The 15,679-nt window shown below is 45.6% G+C and overlaps 1 long non-coding RNA gene across 1 annotated transcript in view; it reads right to left on the bottom strand.

The window, feature by feature from the left end:
- LOC308577917 overlaps positions 1–15,679 on the bottom strand; it is a 670,159-nt gene that overhangs the window by 318,917 nt on the left and 335,563 nt on the right. The window lies entirely within an intron of this gene.

Here is a 15,679-nt window from a genome sequence, read left to right as displayed (position 1 = left end):
TTGTCTTGTCTGCTGGTGGTGAAATTATGGCACTTCACATCAGTCTCAAGGTTGAGGGTGCCTCTTGCCCACAACACATACACAGAATTTCCTCTAAGAGAAATGCTGGTTCTTAGCTCTCTCCTCCTAATCTAGATGAGCACCACAAGCCAAAAACCACTTTCTTGGGAAGAAGACTCACTGAACTCACTCACTTCACAATAAGAATGCGTAAGAACCAGGCTCTAAACTGCCTTTTTTCAATGTATTATTTATCCTGTAACAGGAATGTTTTCCCACTATTCTATTCTTCTATAAACCAGCTGGGAACTAAGCTGCTCTTGCTCCATGTATCATTTTTACAGCACTTCCAGCCAACTGTATCCAACCTCTTTGCAAGTGCATGAGTGAAATATTATTATTAATATTAATAATTCAATTTTTTAATAATCTTTTAGCAAAAGATTTCAGGGTGGTGTACAACATTAGGGACACATTACAAAACATCAAGGAGCAGGGCAGCAGTTGAAGAAGGAGCAAAAAGGGTTTTCTTGTGTGTGTGTGTGTGTGTGTGTGTGTGTGTGTGTGTGTGTGTGTTTCTTTGTGGCTGATTAGCTGTTCTCCCTGTGCAAAGGTCAGAGGGGACAGGGTTTCTGTTGAGGAAGGTGATTAGCTGTGGGAGGAGCTTATCAGACCTAGCAGGGCAGCAGTTGAAGAAGGAGCAAAAAGGGTTTTCTTGTGTGTGTGTGTTTCTTTGTGGCTGATTAGCTGTTCTCCCTTTGCAAAGGTCAGAGGGGGCAGGGTTTCTGTTGAGGCAGGGGATTAGCTGTGGGAGGAGCTTATCAGACCTAGCAGGGCATCAGTTGAAGAAGGAGCAAAAAAGGTTTTCTTGTGTGTGTGTGTGTTTCTTTGTGGCTGATTAGCTGTTCTCCCTGTGCAAAGGTCAGAGGGGGCAGGGTTTCTGTTGAGGAAGGTGATTAGCTGTGGGAGGAGCTTATCAGACCTAGCAGGGCAGCAGTTGAAGAAGGAGCAAAAAAGGTTTTCTTGTGTGTGTGTGTTTCTTTGTGGCTGATTAGCTGTTCTCCCTGTGCAAAGGTCAGAGGGGGCAGGGTTTCTGTTGAGGAAGGTGATTAGCTGTGGGAGGAGCTTATCAGACCTAGCAGGGCAGCAGTTGAAGAAGTAGCAAAAAGGGTTTTCTTGTGTGTGTGTGATTCTTTGTGGCTGATTAGCTGTTCTCCCTATGCAAAGGTCAGAGGGGACAGGGTTTCTGTTGAGGCAGGTGATTAGCTGTGGGAAGAGCTTATCAGAGCTTGCAGGGCAGCAGCGCGCGCAGTTTGATCCATCGTGTAGATTTAGGGGAGCTAGTCTCAAACGTTTGTTGGGGGAGACCTAGGGTTTTTTTGTGGGAGGAGTTATTTGTCCTGTCTTCACACTTTTTATGATGGAGGACCGCTGTAGCCACCCCCAATGACACATTCTCAAGATGGAGGGGGGGGGGGGAACAGCTGCAGTCGCCTGCGGTTCCTGCGCAATGTTTGCCATCTTGCCAAAGGTTGCAGGCAGCTTTACCTGTAGCAATTGCATGTTGATTGCCCTCTTAAAAGACAAAGTCCAGCAACTGGAGGAACGTGTAGCTACGCTCCAAAGAATTAGAGAGCTGGAGCTCTTCTTGGAAGCAACAGAGCACACCGTCTCCACCAAGGAGGAGACAGGGGACTCCCCTGAGAAGGAGGCTAGTTCACCAACACAGGAGCCAGATATATGGAGAAACGTGACTCAAAGAAGTAGGAGGCCCAGGGTTCGCTCTGATTGTTTAGAAATACACAATCGCTTTGAGGTCCTCTCCCCTAGCATGGAAGACGAAGAGCAGACTCCATTTGAGGATCTCTCCCTCATTACAGTCGATCAGGTATATGAAGACGAGCAGCAAAGTCAGTCCTCAGGGAATGTGCAGGCGACCTTGGAACGGACAGCTCACGGAAGAACCCCGACCAAACCTAAGAGGAGGCGTGTAGTGGTGATAGGGGATTCCCTACTGAGGGGAACAGAAGCAGTGATCTGTGGGCCTGACAAGATGTCTCGGGAAGTGTGCTGACTCCCCGGGGCTAAGATCCAAGATGTAACTGAACGACTGCAAGGAATCATAAAACCCACTGACAAATACCCCTTCCTCTTGGTTCATGTGGGAACCAATGACACTGCAAGCAATAGCCTCCAGAAGATCAAAAGAGACTACGAGGCCCTCGGCAGGAAATTGAAGCAACTAAATGCACAAATTGTCATCTCATCTGTCCTCCCAGTTGAACGACGTGGCCCAGGGAGAGAGGGGAAAATAGTGGAAGTGAACAGCTGGCTTCGCAAATGGTGTAAACAGGAACGGTTTGGATTCTTAGATCACGGACTGCAGTTTCTTGAAGATGGACTTCTGGCAAGTGATGGGCTGCACCTCACAACGGTTGGGAGAAATGTTTTTGCCAAGAATCTCAGAAACCTCATCAGGAGGGCTTTAAACTGACTAATGTGGGGGAGGGAGACAGTGCTTCTGAAGGTAGGAGTCCATCAATTGATGAAGATGATCATCCAAATGTCATAGACCAAATGGAGCAAACAGCACGCAGACCTAGTGGTGGGAGGAAAAAAACCTTAAATAAGAGACACGGGGGAATGATTAATGGACTTCAATGTCTGTACACTAATTTGCAAGGCATGGGAAATAAACAAGATGAGCTTGAGCTCTTGGTACAACAAACTAAATATGACATAATAGGCATCACTGAAACCTGGTGGGATAAGTCCCACGATTGGAATGTAATAATGGGGGGATACAATCTATTTCAGAGAAACAGACCAGACAAGAAAGGAGGAGGAGTGGCGTTATATGTCAGGGATGTGTATACCTGTGAAGAGATCCAAGATTTAGAACCTCAATGCCAAAGTGAGAGCATTTGGGTCAAAATTAAGGGAGAGAAGAATAACAGTGACCTCATTGTGGGAGTTTACTATAGATCCCCAAGCCAAACGGAGGACATAGATGATGTCTTCCTGGAACAGATGGCCAAGCATGCAAAAGGAAGGGAGTTAGTAGTAATGGGGGACTTCAATTACCCACATATTTGTTGGATGTCAAACTCAGCCAAGAGCATACGGTCAAACAGATTCCTCACTGGCCTTGCAGACAACTTCATTGTCCAAGTGGGAGAAGCAACAAGAGGAACAGCCATTTTAGATCTGGTCCTAACCAATATTGATGACCTGGTTAGTGGGGTAGAAGTGGAAGGATCATTAGGCGCGAGTGATCACGCTCTTCTGAAGTTTACTATACAGCGGAAAGGAGCCGCCAAGCATACTAGGACTCAATTTCTTGACTTTAAGAAAGCCGACTTCATAAAACTTAGGGAAGTGCTGGGTGAGATCCCATGGACAGTAATACTAAAAGGAAAGGGAGTTCATGATGGCTGGGAGTTTGTTAAGAGGGAGATAGTAAAAGCACAACGTCAGGCAATACCAATGAGACGGAAACATGGAAGGTGCCTAAAAGAAGCCAGGGTGGCTATCTAAAGAACTTTTAACTGAATTAAGATTAAAAAAGCATGTGTACAAAAAATGGAAAAGGGGGGAAACCACCAAAGAGGAATTCAAACAAATAGCCAGCACGTGTAGACACAAAGTCAGAAAAGCTAAAGCACAGAATGAACTCAGGCTTGCTAGAGAGGTTAAAAGCAACAAAAAAGGCTTTTATGGGTATGTTCGTAGCAAAAGGAAGAACAAAGAAACAGTGGGGTCACTCAGAGGAGAAGATGGTGAAATGCAAACAGGGGACACAGAAAGGGCTGAACTACAAACGGCGGCAACAGAATGCCCCTCGGTGGGTGACGATTGTCGGGGCTTCAGCGGTGGCATCATCAACGGGCAGTTGTTGATGGGCTTGGGCAAGGTTCAGCTTAGCAAAGACCTTACCCTCATCCAAGGAACGCAGCAGGTGTTGAACAATAGGAACCGGGTAAGCGTGCTGCTGAAGTGCCTTGTTGATTGTGCACTTGTAGTCGGCGCAGATTCTCACCAACCCATCCGGCTTGACAGGCGTGATGATGGGGGTTTCCCACTTGGCGTGGTCAACTGGCTCCAAAACTCCTTGGGCGATCAGCTTGTCCAATTGTTCATCCACCTTAGCCTTGAGAGCAAAGGGAACCCGGCGTGGCTTTAGCTTGATGGGGGCGACTTGTGGATCAAGGCTAAAGGAGATGGGCGTACCTGTATATTGCCCCAAGTGCCGTCAAAAACCTCAGCAAAGTCTTTGACCAGATCCTCAGTCTCTGCGTTAGAGATGCAGTTGATGCTGGTGACTTCCATCAAACCAGTCTAGCCCTAGGAGGCTTGGCCGCTGACCTTCGACCACCACCAGTCAGAGCAGGCCTGAAAAATCCTTGAAGGTGATCTGGAACCGGCCAACGCCTACCACGGGAATGTTGTTTCCCTGGTAGTCTCTCAGGTGTACACGGTGAGAGTCGAGTTGCCTTTTAGACACTCTGGGTACCAGTCTTTTGATGGTGCTCCAAGACACGATGGACAGGGCAGACCCAGTGTCAATCTCCATGTCACATGGAGCTCCTTCAATGAGCACCGTGACGTTTAGCTTGCGTCGCGTAGGCGAGTCGGTTTGGCCAATAGTGGTTCCAGACGGGCAGTGGCAGTTGGTGAGAGCGAAACAGCTTTCCTTGGCGGACTGGAGTGAAGACTTGGACTTGTGAGGCAGTGAAGGGGGGGTGCCGGACGGAGCCAATCGGCAGACCTTAGCAATGTGGCCCCTTCTGGAACACTTCCGACAGATGGCATCTCTGAATCGACACTTGGCACAGGAATGGTTGCCTCCGCAGCCGGCATATTCCGATTGACCTTTGGACTTCTGTTGGAACTTCCTGCGCTCCCGCTTTATCTGGTGCACGTCATCGTCTTCACTGGAGGATGCCTCATCACTGCTGGCCTCTTCATGATGCACTGGAACTGGCTTCCTAGCAAGACGTGGGCTGCTGGCTTGAGGATCAGCAGCTTCCGAGGCCACGGCCTCCTCAATGGCTTTCTGCAGCGTGAGGTCTGGTTTGGCGAGGAGACACCGTTGCAGACAGATGTCCCGGACCCCGCAGGCGAATCGATCCATCAGGGCATCGTCTAAGTCTCAGAACTTGCAGTGCATTGCAGCCTGTCGCAGGGTGGTGGTGTAGTTGTTGATTGACTCCCCCGCTGCCTGGTTCCGGTGGTAAAACGCATGGCGGGCAGCAATCTTGGATGGCTTTGGCGCGTAGTGGTTGCGGAGCTTCTCTTGAACCGTGTCCCACGGAGCTGCCTGGACTGCTTCAGGTGCAAGCTGCTTCAGGTGCAAGCAATGCTCAGGCCATCTCAAACACCTCAGGCCCACAGAGGATTCTTCTTTCTATGTAGATGGAACCCAAAACAACCTGTTTTGCTTTGTTTAGCCTTATTACACTTCGCTTTGCTATTTGTGGGTGAATGAACAATTTGTTCAGGACCTGAGACAGTGGTGGGCAACCCAAATTCCCTTCTAAATTCCCTTCCTGGCAGGAACTACATGGTACAGCGCTGCAGATCTATGCTCTGCATTCTTCAGTCTCCCTCTAGCCCCTGAGAGTCAATTCCTCTTCGCCTTCACCTGGGGACCTAGTTAACTAACCTGGACCAGACTACCCCAGGGTTATGCGGAATCACCCGCTATATTTTCTGCAATATTACACCAGGATTTACAGGATGTACATCTGTCTGGTCTACCTATCTGCTCTATGTAGACAACATTTTAATATGTTCTACCAGCGAGGAGGCGTGTAAATTATTATATTTTTTTTATAATATTTTTTATTGCATTTTTTTCCAGATAAAGACACAGTCAGATATACAAAGAAACAAGAACAAAGAGAAAAGAAAAAAGAAAAATTCGTCATTTCAGAACTTTTTTCAATCTTCTACCGGACTTCCCCACATCTCCCTCACCATGCATTCTTAACAATAAAAATATCAGCAAATTATAACCTTGTTTCATGCGTTCCTTTTGTACTTTCAGATAGTTGCTTTTTGTGTTTAAATTCCTTATTATCAATTTACTCTAAAAACAAATGTTATTTTAAACATTAGTCCTTTCATTAATATAATTTAGTTTCATAAACCGTCCAATCTCGTTGCTGGAGCTAGCCTTTCAAAATCATGCGAAATCTTATAATTCATATAACTTATAAAGTTTTTGCAGATAGTCCTTAAATTTTTGCCAATCCTCCTCCATTGCTTCTTCTCCCAAATCTCGGATCCTGGCAGTCATCTCAGCCAGCTCCATATAGTCCATCAATTGCGTTTGCCACTCTTCCAGTGTGGGCAAATCTTGAGTCTTCCAATATTTGGCGATAAGAATTCTTGCTGCTGTGGTTGCATACATAAAAAATGTTCTATCCTTCTTTAACACCTTTTGGCCGACAATGCCCAGGAGGAAGGCCTCTGGTTTCTTAGGAAAGGTGTACTTAAACACCTTTTTTAACTCATTGTAGATCATTTCCCAGAAGGCCTTCACTTTTGGACAAGTCCACCAAAGGTGAAAAAATGTCCCTTCAGCCTCCTTGCATTTCCAGCATTTATTATCAGACAAATGGTATATCTTAGCAAGCTTGACTGGGGTCATGTACCACCTGTATATCATTTTCATAATGTTTTCTTTCAAGGCATTACATGCCGTAAACTTCATACTGGTGGTCCATAACCTTTCCCAGTCTTCAAACATAATGTTGTACCCAATGTCTTGAGCCCATTTTATCATGGCTGATTTAACTGTCTCATCCTGAGTGTTCCATTTAAGCAGCAAGTTATACATTCTCGATAATACCTTGGTCCTTGGTTCTAACAGTTCTGTCTCTAGTTTCGATTTTTCCACCTGGAATCCTATTTTTTTATCCGACTTAAAAACCTCTTGAATTTGAGCATAATGGAACCAATCTTGCACCTTATTCTTTATTTTTTCATTGCTCTGCAACCTCCAATTATCTCCAATTTTTTCTACTATTTCCCAATATTTCAGCCAACCGGCCTCCATATTGGGGTTTTTTCGGGCCTTAGCCTCCACTGGTGATAGCCACCTCGGGGTCTTACTTTCTAGTAAGTCTTTATATTTTGTCCAGACCATAAATATTGCTTTTCTGACAATATGGTTTTTGAACATTTTATGGGTTTTTACCTTGTCATACCACAAATACGCATGCCATCCTAACGAGTTATTAAAACCTTCCAGATCTAGGACATCAGTGTTCTCTAAAAGCAACCAATCTTTCATCCAGCAGAAGGCTGCAGCTTCATAATATAACCTTAAGTCTGGCAGGGCAAACCCCCCTCTTTCTTTTGCATCAGTTAGTATTTTAAATTTTATTCGGGGCTTTTTGCCCTGCCAAACAAACTTTGAGATATCCTTCTGCCACTTTCCAAAACATTCCACTCTGTCCAAGATCTGTAGGGTTTGAAACAAAAACAACATCTTTGGCAATACGTTCATCTTTATAGCTGCGATTCGGCCCAACAAGGAAAGTTTCAGTCTTGACCAAGTTTCTAGGTCTTTTTTAACTTCTGACCAACATTTTTCATAGTTATCTTTAAATAAATTCAAATTTTTGGAAGTCAAGTTAACCCCCAGGTATTTCACTTTTTTAACCACATTTAACTCTGTTTCCCTCTGAAACCCATCTGTTTCTGAAGATGTCAAGTTTCCCCCAAAACTTTGGTTTTTTGTTTATTCAACTTAAATCCCGCCACCCGACCAAACTCCTGAATCAGTTCTAAAACTCTTTTTGTACTAGATTCTGGCTCCTGTAATGTTAAAACCAAATCATCTGCAAAAGCTTTCAGTTTATATTGTTTCGCTCCGACCCGTACTCCTTGTACCAGCCGGTCCTCCCTAATCATATTCAAAAGCACCTCCAGGACTGAGATAAATAATAGGGGGGAGAGAGGGCACCCCTGCCGTGTTCCTTTTTCAATTTGGAACTCTTCTGTCACCACATTGTTCACTATTAACTTAGCTTTTTGTTCTGAATAAATTGCTTCTAAACCATTTTCAAACCCCCGTCCCACTCCCATCCCTTCCAAGTTTTTCTTCATAAACTTCCAGGAAATGTTGTCAAAGGCCTTCTCCGCATCAATAAAAATTAACACTGCTTTAGTGTTGATGTTAGTTTCTAAAAGTTCCAAAATGTCAATAATATTCCTAGTGTTGTCAAACAAATGTCTGCCTGGGAGAAAGCCTGCCTGGTCCTTGTGAATTACTTCATTTAATACCTTTTTAAATCTACTCGCCAAAATGTCTGCAAATATTTTGTAATCCACATTTAGGAGTGAGATGGGACGGTAGTTCTTAAGCTGATTCTTTTCAGTTTCCACTTTAGGTATCAATGTAATGAAAGCTTCTTTCCACGTTTCCGGTGACCTCCCTCCCTCCATGATCTGATTACAAACCTCCATTAGTGGTTGTGTCAAATAATTTTTTAATATCTTATAATACTTGGAGGTAAGTCCATCTGGGCCTGGAGATTTGCCCAGCTGCATATTCTGAATGGCATCCTCAATTTCCTGTTGTGTTATTCTATAGTTCAAGATTGATCTCTTCTCCTGAGATAGTTTTGGTAGGCCATTTGCTTTTAAAAATTGATCCATCTCAAACACTTCCTCGGCTCCTTGCGTGTACAGTTTTTTAAAATATTTCTGGAAACACTTTCTAATTTCATCTGGTTTCTGAATGTTTTCCCCTTCAACCTCTAGATTGGTAACATAGTTCAATTTTTGTCTCTTTTTCAACTGCCATGCTAGCAGTTTCCCACATTTATTTGCCGATTCAAAAGATCTTTGTTTCATTTGTTTAATTTTCCATTCCACTTCTTGATTTGTCAATTTCTGGTGGTGGTGGAATTTAATTTCTCTTAGAATCTCTTTTGATTTTGGTTTTAATCTCAATTTTTTCTCTCCGTCTCTTATCTTCTCTAATATCTTATCCTTTTTTCCATTCCAGAGTTTTTTCTTGATCGTATTCTGTTGTATCAGAAACCCTCTCATTACAGCTTTACTTGCGTCCCAGATTGTTCTCTTTTCCACCGAGGTGTTCAAATTGATTTCAAAATAGTCCTTTAAAGTTTTTTGGGCCTTCTTTACAATCTCTTGATCTCTTAGTAGGTTGTCATTCATTTTCCATCTGAAGGAACCGGCTGGAGTAAGTCTCAATTCCATTTTCAAAGCGTTATGGTCGGAGCAAGTCTTTGGGCAGATTTCCACTCTTCTAGTCTTAGGAGCCAGCCCTCTAGTTGTCCAAATTTGGTCGATTCTTGTCCATGACAGGTGGGCCTCAGAAAAGAAGGTTCCTTCTTTACCTAAGGGGTTTCTTGTCCTCCAGATATCAATCAAATCCATATTGTCGGTTAGTTCAAAAAAAGTTTTTGGTAGTCTGCCTTCCTTGGTTAAGTTTTGGTTTTGTGACTTATCCATATAGGTAGAAACCACCCCGTTCATATCTCCCATCATAAGGATGTTGGAATAATCCAGATAGTCCAGCAATGTCTCATGTAGCTTCTTGTAAAATTCCGATTTCCCCTCATTTGGTGCATAAATTCCTAATATCAAAACTTTTTCTCCTTGAGTTTGTATCTCAATTGCCAAAATTCTTCCTTGTTCATCTTTAAACAAAAATTTCGGTGACAAGTTCTCCTTAGCATAGATCACCACGCCTCTCTTTTTAACTCTATCTGATGAAATAAATTCTTGGCCTAGTCTTTTGTTGATTAACACTTTCCTGTGGAGTCTAGTCACATGTGTTTCCTGCAGACAAATAATATCCAAGTGTTCTTTTTTCAAGATATGAAAGATCCTTCTTCTTTTTTCCGGGGAATTTGCTCCATGAATATTCCAACTATACAGCTGCAGAGACATCCTGAATCAATCTGTTGTTTCTCTTTATGGGGTGTCCTTTTTTTCGTCCGAACCCGGGGGTGTGGGAGTTGGTACTATACCAGGCTGTGACGGTGGCCAAGGAATTGCTGCTCCCTTCTGCAAGTCCTCTCCGTAGTCGTGCAGGAACTTCTTGTTGTCTTCTATTGTTTTAATTTTAACTTTCTTTCCTTTATAGTTAAAGGATAGGCCTTGGGGAAACTCCCACCTGTAAGGGATCGCGTTGCCTCTCAGGAGTCTTTACCGGTGGTAAAACGCATGGCGGGCAGCAATCTTGGATGGCTTTGGCGCGTAGTGGTTGCGGAGCTTCTCTTGAATCGTGTCCCACGGAGCTGCCTGGACTGCTTCAGGTGCAAGCTGCTTCAGGTGCAAGCAATGCTCAGGCCATCTCAAACACCTCAGGCCCACAGAGGATTCTTCTTTCTATGTAGATGGAACCCAAAACAACCTGTTTTGCTTTGTTTAGCCTTATTACACTTCGCTTTGCTATTTGTGGGTGAATGAACAATTTGTTCAGGACCTGAGACAGTGGTGGGCAACCCAAATTCCCTTCTAAATTCCCTTCCTGGCAGGAACTACATGGTACAGCGCTGCAGATCTATGCTCTGCATTCTTCAGTCTCCCTCTAGCCCCTGAGAGTCAATTCCTCTTCGCCTTCACCTGGGGACCTAGTTAACTAACCTGGACCAGACTACCCCAAGGTTATGCGGAATCACCCGCTATATTTTCTGCAATATTACACCAGGATTTACAGGATGTACATCTGTCTGGTCTACCTATCTGCTCTATGTAGACAACATTTTAATATGTTCTACCAGCGAGGAAGCGTGTAAATTAGACACAAAACACCTCCTTCTCGAGCTAGCATATAAAGGACACAAGGTGTCCCCTAAGAAGCTGCAATACTGCAAGCAGGAAGTAAAATACCTCGGACATATCCTGGGGATAGGCACCCAAAGCCTAGCAACTGACAGAATAGAGGCAGTCACCAAAATCCCCCTCCCCAAAACAAAGAGACAATTGCCAGGCTTCCTTGGTATGGCAGGCTTCTGCCAAGCTTGGATTGCCGGCTACAGCGAAATAACTAAACCCCAGTCCACTATGACCCGCCAAGATCATCCTGATGAACTGGTTTGGGGAGAGGAAGCCTATAACACCTTTGAAAGCCTTAAGAGGGAATTACGATCTGCCCCCGCCTTGGGCCTCCTGGACTATCGCATCCCTTTCAACCTATTCATTCATGAACAAATGGGGGTAGCCTCAGGAGTTCTTACCCAGCCCTTCCGAGATCAAGAAAGGCCAGTGGCATATTACAGTCTATAACTCAATACTGCAAAGGGAGCAGTGAGTTGCTTGAGAGCCATTGCTGCCACTGCACTCCTCCTTCAAAAGGCTCAAGAGACAGTGTTGGGACATAAGATCACAATACACGTTCCCTACGCAGTCTCAACCCTTCTAGCTCTAAGGGGCTGCCACCACTTCTCAAACCCACGTCTAAACCGTTATGAAGCCCTCCTGTTAACTCCATACAATGTCACTATTAAACGGGTCAACTCCCTAAACCCAGCAACCCTACTACCCCTCCTGTTGCGTTCGCAAAGTAAAGGAAGGATTGAACTCTGATTAATAAGAATACACACAGAGGCTTGAACCAGCAAGACTCTGGGAAGGGTGCATATAAATTGTCTCTCTCTCTCTCTGTGCCTGTCCATGTGCAGCCCCTGGCCCAGGCCGTTTTATTCACAAAAGAACTTTTTACAGAGTGTTCGTAAGAACCAATCAGATTTCTTCTGAGCATTTCCACAAACCCACGTGGGGACAAGTTAAACTACTAAAACTAATTAAGCACAAATATTTCTGGGGTAAACAAAGAACAGAACTACAAAGAGCATATGGCAACCCCGGAGGTAATAAACAATCAGTACATATGATAAGAAGGATGACCAGGAGGACAGCGGATCATTATCACCTTCATGTGAGATCTGTTTCCTGGCCCTAAGATTAACATCCTAAGATTAATATATAAGAAACTGCTTCAAAGAAACTTGCCCACTATCTTTATGGCCCATGATGCCTGCCTGGTGAAGCAACTGCTGTGTACGTGACATGTGAGGAAGAGAGGAATGGAACAGGGATGCAGGGGTGTAGATTGATCAAGAATCATATCAAAATATGATATGTCAGGAAAAAAGCAGCAATGTGAGAGCGAGCTGCAGGTGGCTGCAAAGCAAAACAGGATGTTGATGTTTGGGACTGTACCATGGGAACGAAGGGGCAGTCTATTCACTGTTCTGAGCACCGGATGTTAGCTCAGAGTGTCATCTGACCTGGACTGGAAGTACAGGGGTGGAGTTTTTTCTCTCTACTGTTAGAGTCTGATGAGTGCAGACGCGTTTCTCTGTACTGCTGCAAAGACAGAAATAAAGCGATGTAAATAGAATTCTGTCTGTCTCTTTTCCCCCTCCCTGAGGGAGGCAGGGAGGAGGGAGGAGTGGTGTGTCCCTCTCACGCTGAGTGGGATCGCCGATAGTGACCTAGCCTGTATCCTGCCGGGAGACGCAGACGGGGAGGTCAACAAGGATCTTAAGCCGAGTGCCTGGAGAGTGGCCAGTTTTCCCTCTGATAAGGCTTAAGAATCCAACATAAACCCAGTCAACGCAATGCTTTCATTGCTGACACAGATGGCTTACCCTATATCTGTTATAATTCCTCATAGCAATCCCACCTGATCACTACATCTCTGGATATTTGCACTCCTACACCCTCCCAGATGATGGCACCCTGCACCATGATTGTACAAAGATAGTCCAACAAGCTGAGAAACCCCGAGAAGATTTAGACCACCTCCCTCTAGAAAACCCTGATCTAATACTCTACACAGACGGCAGTTCCAAAGTCATAAACGGGGAAAGGAAGACTGGATATGCCGTAGTCTCTGACTTCAAAGTCTTAGAAGCCAACCCTATAAACCCTCAATATAGTGCCCAGGTGGCAGAGTTAATTGCCCTCATAAGGGCTTGTGAGATTAGCGAAGGAAGAAGGACAACACTGACAGCAAATATTGCTTCGGACTAGTACACACAACTGGCCAGATATGGCTCCAAAGAGGCTTCCTGACCGCAGCTGGTTCTCAGCTCTCCCACGCCGCCCTAGTGGAAAGGTTACTAACAGCCATCCACATGCCCAAAGCAATAGCCATCGTCCATTGCAAAGCACATACAAAGGGGAGGGACTCAGTCTCCAGAGGTAACAGGCAAGCCGACAGGGCAGCCCAAATGGCCTCACTACATCCCCCAGAGGGCGAGACTGAGTTCCAAGGTATACAACTCCCTGCCAACATTGACTTCAAACAAATGTACCAATCGGCCACTGAAGAGGAAAAAACAATGTGGGAATCCATGGGCGCCAACAAAACGGGTGGCGTCTGGCTCCTCCCAGACGGCAGAACCGTCATGCCAAAAGCCTGGACTCCAAAATTTGTGAGGGTCCTCCACCAACAGACACATTGGGGAAAGGGAAGACTAATAGACCATGTCCAAAGGTGCTGGTATGCTCCAGGGATAGCGGCTGCAGCCACAGCAGCCTCAAAGAATTGCATAACATGCATAACATGAGAGTTTACAGCTGGATTTCATCGACTTACCCCAGTGTCAGGGGTTCAAACATGCCCTAATCATAGTGGACAAATTCTCCTCCTGTGTGGAGGAATTCCCTTGCAAGAAGGCAACCGCTTCAGTACTCGCCAGGGCCCTTTTACAAGATATCATTCCCCGGTATGGAGTACCCCGTCGACTGGACAGTGACTGCAGAGGCAGTCCAACAGGAGGCCCAAGCTCTTCGAATAAAGTGGGAATTCCATACACCCTACCACCCAGCCTCATCAGGACAAGTAGAGAGCATGAATCAAGAGGTAAAGGTACAGCTAGGGAAACTTTGTAGTACCACCGGACTAAAATGGGTAAATGCACTCCCACTAGTTCTCCATAATATTCGGAGTGCCCCCACTGGACCGTTAAAACTGTCCCCCTTTGAACTTCTGTTTGGGAGACCCCCTCCCTCTGTTTATAACACTTTATTTCCCCTCTTGGAACTTGAGGTGGGGGAAGCAGAACTTACTAATTATGTCATTCAGCTCCAAAAACAGCTACAACATCTCCACAAGTATGCTGCCATAGAGGGACAGAATCTACCAATCAACGTCCCAGCACACTCCTTCCACCTGGGGGACTGGATCCTGGTTAAAGTGTACCAGAAGCTGCCCCTTCAACCTGCCTGGGAGGGCCCGTACCAAGTACTTCTAACCTCGCCTACTGCTGTGAAGGTGGGAGAAAAGAACGCCTGACTACATCACACTAGGTGCAAGGCAGCACCACTGCCCCAGGAGGCGCAGGAGAGCCAGGGAGAGGACTACACCTTTGATGCCCCGCCTCCTGCCGCAACCTCCTACATCAACGAGGACGAGGCCCAACAGACCGGACCAGATCGGGGTCAGGATCGGGCCCAACAGACCGGACCAGATCAGAGTCAGGATTGGGCCCAACAGACTGGACCAGATACCACCTCTGAGCCCATCTGGACCTCCGAAGTTGTCCTGGACACAACCGCCATCAAACTACACCTCAAACATGTTTGACAGCTCAACTGACAGCTCCACTGACAGCTCATTGCTTCGTCGCTTTCCTTCAGCGCTCCGTTTGACAGCTCAACCGACAGCTCCACTGACAGCTCACCACTTCATAGCCCAACTCCTCTTTTCCGAGCGCCAACCCAGCCCTCCGTTCATCCTGTTTACCACCCCGCTGCTGAACATGGAATATTGCCCACCCTTTTTATCCTCTCCTCCCTGACCAGGATCTCCGCTTTCGCGTCGAGCCACTGCACTGGATTACAAACAAGCTACCATTTCTTGGACTTTCACAGTATCGAATCTGGGGGGAAATCCAACCCTGACTGAACGGGGGACTTGGACTTCTGTCTCTCTGTGTCACTGACTCTGTTGCACCATTCATTAGTACCCAGACTTACCAATAACCAGTACTGGGAACTCTTTATACGAGACCAAAATCTCCAACGTATAGGGTCAGCCGTCCTCACTCTCAACCATCAGTATTGGTACTGATATGTACCATGGGGACATATATTCACCCAGTGCTTTTCAAGCTGCACTGGCTCCCGGTGGAATACAGGGTCAGATTTAAGGTGCTGCTTTTGACCTTTAAAGCCCTTCACGGCCTAGGACCCTCGTACCTATGGGACCGCCTCTCCCGGTATGCCCCACGGTCCATAAATAGTAACACTCTAGTGGTCCTGGTTTAAGGTTTAAGAAAAATATTATTATTATTATTATTATTATTATTATTATTATTATTATTATTATTATTATTATTATTATTATTACTGCCTGAGATGCAACAATGGGACTTACCTACTTTATGGCCAGGGAGAGATCTCTAGAAATCTGAACTGGACCGAAATCGAAGCCGGAGGGGCTACACACGTGTACACAGACTCACACCACCCTTCCGAAAATTTGATCTTTGGTTTCCAATGCCTTTTTATGACCCCTGAGCCATGAAAACCCTAACTGCAAGGACTCCGCCTAAGGCAATTCTGTTGCCTATGGAGCCTTGGACTCACTCATGACTGGAGAGGGGCAGAGTACCTGGAGGGTTGGCACCATCCTATACACCCCTCCCACACCCCTGTGTGGGACAACGCCGGTCCTTTG

The sequence above is a fragment of the Podarcis bocagei genome (genome assembly GCF_964188305.1).
Source record: "Podarcis bocagei genome assembly, chromosome: W".
NCBI classification, from domain to species: domain Eukaryota; kingdom Metazoa; phylum Chordata; class Lepidosauria; order Squamata; family Lacertidae; genus Podarcis; species Podarcis bocagei.
The sequence above is the reverse complement of the archived record's forward strand: the minus strand, read 5'-3'. Positions and strand labels throughout refer to the sequence as shown.